Source organism: Etheostoma spectabile, chromosome 23 (assembly GCF_008692095.1).
Source record: "Etheostoma spectabile isolate EspeVRDwgs_2016 chromosome 23, UIUC_Espe_1.0, whole genome shotgun sequence".
Taxonomy (NCBI): Eukaryota; Metazoa; Chordata; class Actinopteri; order Perciformes; family Percidae; genus Etheostoma; species Etheostoma spectabile.
The window spans coordinates 365,982-374,200 of record NC_045755.1 but is presented as its reverse complement, the minus strand read 5'-3'; the positions used below and the strand labels follow the sequence as shown (position 1 = coordinate 374,200).

Here is an 8,219-nt window from a genome sequence, read left to right as displayed (position 1 = left end):
TCCTTTGTTCTGGTCTTCGGGCTCTTTCATCGCTACCATCGGTGTCTAGATTCCATTGGGGGTTGTGATGTTCTCTACCCTATACACAAACTAGTCTAATCGCCAACGACTTTGTACATTATTATGCTGTAAATAAACATTTTGCAGATCTGCAAACATGTCTCTCCTGACTGAAATGTATAAAGGGACATGGATATGCATTGCTAAGCCATTATCATGATCATGCCCTAAACATCCCCTGCTCAACTGTAATTTTAAATAAATGGGACCATAATTTACAAAATGAACATTATGCTGTATTAAAGAAGACTTGAAAGTAGCAATTGAGACCATAAACTCAGTATGAAAATGTTCATTGTTGTAATAAATCAAGGTAATTTTTCCATACACTTCTATGGAAATGGACTTCCTTTTGCAAACAGGGGAGTCGCCCCCGGTGGAAATGAAATATAATGCAGATTCAAGGCACTTTAGGATTGGCTTCACTTTTCAGTTTATTTTATTATGATGATGAGTAGTCTACTGTGGGCATCTAACAAACAAATAGATTGTGAAGTGAAGTTAAAGGTTGCCTAGTTTGTTTTGTTTGTCCTTGTTAGTGAGTACAATTACAGAATACTGATCAGTTTTTTTCTTCCTCACAGGTACATGTATTATGTGCATGCTGGCAGTCAGCTGGTTATCAGCTGTTTATTGTGGTGCAGTTTTTAACGTGAGGAAACATGAGACAATGTTTAAAGCATTGGATATTGTCCATTGCTGGTCCTTTGTCCAATGTGGACAGTCTAAGCTTGTTCACATTTTTGCTTTTAGGTGTAATTGTGAAAATCAACCAGAACTACAGGAATTTGACTGTAACACAAGCTCATGCGGCAGTCTCCCTAACTCATCTCATCTGTAATAGATCATTCTCCTACTGATGCCCCCCTGTGTTTGTGTGGACCTCAGGACGTAGACAACACGTTGTAAAATGTTAGCTTTAGATGCTCCAGCTGCCTCCAGCCCCCACCACCACCCAGCTTTCTACTGCCACTTTGCAGTCTAAACACACCTCACTTGTAATATTCCTTATTGCATCCAGAACTAAACGCTCTCATTGCTGAGGCTTAGTACCAGGATTTCCCACACTCAGCCAGCTCGCTGAACTGATGTCACACTCTAGCATGCCACCCCACCACTCCATACCTCCATCATCTTGTGATTTCCATTGTTTAAAAAAGCACCTTGTGACCCAAAGTTTTCTAGTCTGGAATCTAATAATAGTCGGAAAATGACTCTAAACATCCACTGTCAGGATACCCTAAAGGCACTGAACCTCCATCGGCCAGTAGGAAACTTATGCTACTGTGCAGTTTATAATTTCTCTGTATTAATATATGGACAGCAACATTTTGTGACTGGAAAAAGTAGCTGAGACTAGCTAAAGCAAATTAAGGATACCTACCACAAAGGAAAACTGTGCATTGCCTGGAGTGGAAAATCTTAAGGATTTATGTTTAAAATAACATACCAATTTAGGTTTAAAAAAAAGGATGTTGTCAACTTTCCACATCAGGGGGCGATCTGGTAGCTTACTGGTTGAGCTTGTGCCCCATGTACCAGGCTCAGCCCGGGTTTAAATCCAACCGGATGCATGTCATCCCCAGATTTTCTACCTCATTCCTGTCTTCATCTGTCCTATCAAATAAAAGCCCCAAAAATATATCTTAAACAGCAAAAAAACTTTAATTAGCATAGATACTAACCCTGAGATATTTTTCAGATACACGTCATTGTTTCCTCGACCTATGGCTGACGCTACCTGTTAGGACTGCATGTGCTGGAGAATGTTCTTTTTCTCAAATGTCGAGATCTACAACAAACTCAGGAGCACTTGGTTATGTTGTAACCTCGGTTCTCTGAGGGAAAAGATTGTCTCTCCACCGTCAGAAGTCATCTGGGAGTTGGACTTTGACAACTTCTCTTCACAGAAGGCCAGATGAAGCCGTGTGGTTTAGATTTTTTGTGCTGTGTGGTCATTGCTTGCTCTGCATATTTTAATCTTGGACTTCATGTGATCATAATAATATATGTTAGGTGATGATAAATAATGATGCATAGAAAACATAACAAAAATGATGGTGGTATACCAGAATATTTTTTTTAACCTGTGCCAGGCCTATGAGCTTGATAACCTGTCCATTAGGGAATCCGTGTGATGAAACAAAACTACAATTTAAAATGTTTGTTGCTTCTGAGCTGGCTATTAAGATTTCTTTTAAATATCCTGTTTTATTTTTCTTTCAACTTTTTTCCTCACTATGTCTGAGATTTTGTCTGCCTGTTTATCGTCTTGTAGGTCTGGTGAGCCAAAGAAAAATTTCCACCCTGGTGGAAAAGAAAGATTTATTCTATTCTTTTCTATTAGATGATAAAAGAAGCGCTGTGGGGTACAGTGTTGAAGTGGACAGAGAGTCTACCTTAGCACATACTACACTAATTTTCTCCAGCGTAAAACATTTGTCATGTAACACATGACTTTTCATGCATCAGTGCATGCTTTCAACACACATGCAGCTGACACAGTGGTTAAAGTCATTTTTTAAATGGTATGACAGCATTAATATCTCAGAAATACTTCAAACAGTAAGCACAACATCATCAATAACGTGATTTGTGCCTTTTTATTTCCTGAATGGTTTTTAGCCAGCATACCTTTATACTTATTGTAGTTTTCCTTGATAAGATTTATTTAGCACTATATCCAACATCCGAGTAATTTGATTCATTTGTAACTGCACGATACAAACCGTTCTTAAATTTCCAAAGCCTGAGCATGCACAAAAACAGACAAACCAAATAAGATTAGAACAAAGCCGCAATCCGGTCAGTGTCCCAGGAGACCCTGACGGTTCACAACCTCCCAGCACCTCCCACTCACCACCTATCTCCCTGTTAGAAAGGCTTCTGGGAGACAGAACAGGCAACTTTTTGAGAGCAGTGTGTAGGATTTAGTGGCATCCAGTGGTAAGATTGCATATTGCAACCAACTGAAAACCCCTTCCCTCACCTCTACCTTTCCAAACACGTAGTAGCACCTTTGGTGGCCTTCAAGTAACTTAAAAATGATCAAAGGCCTCTTTAGAGCACAATTTAGTTTTTCTGTTCTGTTGAAACACTGCAATGCAACATGGGGGCTCTGTGGAGAGGACTGCTTCTTATGCAATGTAGATTGGAAGAAGGGTTCATTCTAAACGGAAACAACAATTCTTAGTTTCAGGCATTAAGGAAAAAGTAATATAGAACACTGTATTCCATTTCTGCAATTAGATCCCCCTAAATACTACAATTGTTCCTTTAACTGGTTGTATTGAAATGTGGATCAATAGCACTCAATAACACAATCTTCACTATGATTCATCAAACATCTGATCAGATATGAAGTGATGCTGTCAGATTACACAGAAACATGGCGACAAAAGTTAATGTTTGGTTGGAAAGAAACCTTTTATTAATGCACAAATGCATGTTAATTCTTTGCTCACATGTAATTTGTAAAATAGTTATTAGGATGTAACCGTTAGGTGCTGTCCACGTAGCAGACCTATATTAGTTAGAAAAGTTGTTTATTAGCATTAACCCGATAACAAATGTACTGGTACGCAACAAGTCTGGGACAATCTGACCAATAAAATACAACACATCTTCTTTGTAGCACCCATTACGACTTAAAGGTGTCTAGCCAGGGGTTCCCAAAACTTGCAGCCCACACCCCTAAAGTAACGGTGCAAGGACTCGCGACCCCCCCGCTAAATGTATATAAAACATTGCGCACAACCGCGCACGCACTATAGGCGTCTCCAAACACAAGCATATTGACAACACAAAATAACACAACAGCCATTACATATTCTACAGTACTTTACTCAATACTTAATTTGAACTTAACCTAAGAGATGGATGTGCAATATGTTGTAGCACAGCAAGTCCAATCCTGGTTTAATGTTGGAGACCGCTACGGAGATCACCCCACATTCCGTCGCCATCGTATTTATTTTTATGGTACGTCAGTGCCGAAAAGTCTTTTCGCACAAGTAGGTAGTGCCAAACGCATCAGCACATCCAAAGCCGCCCTGGATAGCTGTGGGTGTTCCCTCTCAACTGAAATCCAAACTCAGCCAGCGTCTAGAACTAAACACTGTCTTCAAGGTTCGGTCGCTTGAGGTCTCACCAATGCGTCCTCCAGCTCGGATGTCATATGATTGCCCTCGTTTCAGTGAATGGTTGAAGTGTTCAGGAGGGCTTGAAGGGTGGAAGTGATAGGCTTCATTATTTTATTTTAATTTAGCCACTAGTTTTAATTGTGTTAAATCATGGCTAACACATGCTATTTCTAATCGTTTTAAATTTGTATTTTATTTCTGGAAATCAACTTTTGACCCCCCCCTCTCTGGCTCGTGACCCCCCTGGGGTCCCGGAATTACTGCTCTAAGCGATGTCATTTTTCGGCGTTGGCCCTTGCCGCAGAAGTTCCTGTATCTCGTCTCTCCAGTTGACATTTTGTTGGTGTCTTTCTGCCTATCACCCTTCTTCACCCTTAGATGTTTTTTTTCTTCTTCCAGTTTTGTGCCGGCTAAGTACCGTGTCGGGTCCACCTGCTTTGGACATTGCCTTTTACATAAAGCTGCATAAAGTGCATGTGTAAACAGCACTTTCAAAGGTCATTGGGGTCAGAAGAAAACTTCCCAACCTTGGAGGAGCATTTGAATGTACAATAATCCATTTTACCCAGATCCATGTTTGTAGCTTGCTTCTGGGATTGTAATTAAAGCTTCATCTTCACCAATTGGAAAAGCATCCCCAGACCACTAATCAAGTCTCGTCCTCCTCTTTAGTCCGTCTCACGTCATCAGCCCAGTCCACCAATCACGAGTTAATTTTTCCCGTGGCACCTGAAGAGTGTCCATAACAGACACCCTGCACAGCTGTGATTTAATCTAGCAGTCCACCCACTGTGCTTCTTTGGTTAATGTGAACCAGGCTTGTTTGTATTGTAATCTGTTTTTAATCGGTAAGATTAAGTAGACAGGCAGGGTTTGTTTTCCCTTTTTCTTTCTTGGAAATTATAAGCATATATGTGAATTTAAGTTAATTGAAGAGTTTGTTTATTGATTGGTTTTTCTTTACTAGCTCACATTATTTATTTATTTGATCTGTATAGCAATGTTACATTCAGTATTTGACAACAAATAAATACACATTCGTTTCATGTTTCTTCCTTACTTCTGGACCTCTCTGGGACATAACAGTGGCACAAAAAAAACTGAAAGCTCTTAAGAGACGAGAAAGTAAACTTTGACTTGAGATTTTTTTGTATATACACCCTATTTACAGTTTTCAAAAACATGGAAAATGAAGGTCAGTGGTTTCTAGATACTTTATTCACACATTAACTATTTAAATGCAAGACTGTGAACACCAAACTCAAATATTTCCTACTGCAAGAGAGAATAAATACAGGAGTGACCACAAAGACTACCGTACACTACTTTATTGTCCACATTTAGATGCTCGTCCAGTATGTTGTTACTGTGAAACGGAGCACTTGCATAGACAATTTCATTACATCATCCTCTCAGTATCAAATTCACTTCAAAAATATTCCAATAAATAGGTTTTAGTTACAATATTAAAAGGCTCTACATTTTATGGTGGTGTGTGTGTGTACTATTACACAGTACGTTACATGTTTAAATTAGCAGACCAAGTACTACTGTCCAGACTGAGAAAATAAAAGGAATTAAGGAATTCCTTTGAGGAATCAGCAGATAGTGTGTGTTGCAAACTGACTTTTTGGAAGCATGTCCTTCCTTGTCAGAGAGTACATCAGAGTATTTCTGAGTCTAAAGCCTGAGCACCTTCCTTCCTTTGTATAATATAACCACCTACTATTTGACATTGTGAATCAATAACACCAACCAAAAACTATATATATTAATGTTATGTATTTGAGCTCTCCCACACAGGCCCAGTTGTCAGTCTGCGGAATTTGAGTCTCTTCAGAGCTCCGTCTTCCATTACTCACTGAGCGGCTGGCAGCCCATCTCTGCCGCAGAGCTGGAGGTAGAGGAGGGCGCGTATTGGCTGAAAACCCAATGAGGCTGAGTTGATGCAGTAGCGTTTTCAGTGGGTCGTGGCCATCATCAAACAGGTGTCCAGGTGAGCTCCACACTAAACACAATGGGAAAGATTAATTTACAGCTTTTTAGAATTTTAGTTGTACATTATCAACATGTCCATTTGTGATCCTGCAAAAATGATTCCCTCGCCATCATGCAATTTATTGAGGGAAAGTGGAGGGCAATGTCCCCTGCCGTCTTATTTTCATATTCTACATAGACATAGTGGCTTTAAGTAAAAACAACAACAAAATCCCTGAAAGTTAGGCTTTACAACAATATGCTCTGTGACGTCACTTGACACCCAGGTTTTGTGTTGGAGTTCTACAGTATCCAAAATGTGCACTTGTACATTGATGACATAATACGTTGCTAGACAAAAAAAAAAAAATTGTGTCAAAAACTTGAGCAGATTTTGGTTGGCAGTTGAATTCAGGAGTTTGTTTATGCACGCAGGGCTAATGTTGGTCTTAACACAATCCTTACCTGGAACTCTCTTGCCAAATCTGTGCTGCGATGGGCGAGAATTGTGAGTAACAGGAAGCTGAGCTATATTATAAAAGTGAAATATAGCACGGGGCACAGGGGCAGACTTTTTAATGAATCCAAAGATCACCATTTGGTGAAAGGAAATTACCAGGCTGGGTTAATAGGATGTTTCAAGTACTTTTGTGTCATTTTCTTTGACTAGTTGTTTTCTGTGACTGTTTTTTTTCTGTCTGTTAAAAAACTGTGGGAAAGCTGTTATGCATTTAATTTATTCGACAGTCACTCTGTGCTAAGATTAAACAGTATATGATGTTATGGTGTAATGCAGTGTTTCTAGTGTACCTGGCTGCAGGTAATCTCCACTCTGTGCATCCCATAGGAGAAATCATCTGAGACAGTGACGGACTCTTCTTCACAAGGTCAAAGAAGGACGGCAACCTGAACACATAACGGCATCATGTTATGAAGGGTGAGCAAACAAGTGGAGTGACATGCAAAGGACAGCACTGGTCCGACCCTTGTGTCTGATGTGAGCTGGCGCTGGCTTTGAGGCCAAATCAAACCTATCGAGTGGTCGGTCCAGCACTATAGTGGCCGAGAGGTTCAACACAAACACTAAAGCCACAACAAAACACAAAAGTTAAACACAAATACAAAAGCCACAATACAAACGCAAAAGCCACAATACAAACGCAAAAGCTACAACACAAATATAAAAGCCCTAACAACACAAGCAAACAACGGAAGTGAGTGACAATGCAGTGAGTGTGTTGTTGAAACTGAGCTGGCGGATGGGCAGGAGGAAAGTTCTTGTATGTTTGAGAAGTGAAACATGGTTCCTTGCCAATTATGATTACTGTCACTATGTGACGGTCACAAATAAGCATGTTGCTCAATATGTTTGTATTTCATATGTTGTACTCTGCCATTAGGCTACAAAGGAAAGGGTTTACTGTTCAGGTGAGAAATGCATTTTCCATGTGTGAAACAGTCCCAAACGTACGTGTGTGTGTGTGTGCCTATTTGTAGGTAAGACTGAGGATACGCAACAAAACCATAAACTCTACAATTAATATACAGTCTATGAACACACACTTTACATGACTTTAATACAGTGTTAACATAAGAGTCCACCAGTCTGAATTGTAGTTATTTATTTATTTTCCATTAGTAGGCACAAAGCAAGGTCATGGTTAAAATTCGTTGTTGTTTTTTTACAATTCAGACCAACACGTGTATGACCATGAACGGAACATGTATGTGTCTAGACATATTGGAGAGAGAGAGAGAGAGACCCATCCCTCTGTCTAGAGGAGGTGGGTGTGTGAGAGAGAGGTATCCATCCCTCTGTCTAGAGGAGATGGTGAGAGAGAGTGTTACGACTGGGGTCGTATTTGTTTTCGTTTAGTGTGTGCCTGTCCTATATTTTTCTTCCTATGTAAATAGGCTGTGCCGTTGCTCGATGTTGATTGGTGGGGGCAGCTGAGTCCTATCTGTGATTGGCGGCAGCTGCGTACCACCGTCTATTTAATGGAGCAAGATGGCGACCGTCGGAGAGAGACAGAGGGAAGC

General features: G+C 40.1%; 1 long non-coding RNA gene across 1 annotated transcript in view; it reads left to right on the top strand.

Moving 5' to 3' along the window:
- Nucleotides 1–235: 235 nt before the first annotated feature.
- Nucleotides 236–8,219, top strand: part of LOC116673208 (uncharacterized) — a 13,282-nt gene continuing 5,298 nt past the window's right edge. The window contains exons 1-2 of the long non-coding RNA XR_004327784.1: nt 236–373; nt 4,075–4,077. This is a non-coding gene — a long non-coding RNA (uncharacterized LOC116673208). The remainder of the gene's footprint in view (nt 374–4,074; nt 4,078–8,219) is intronic.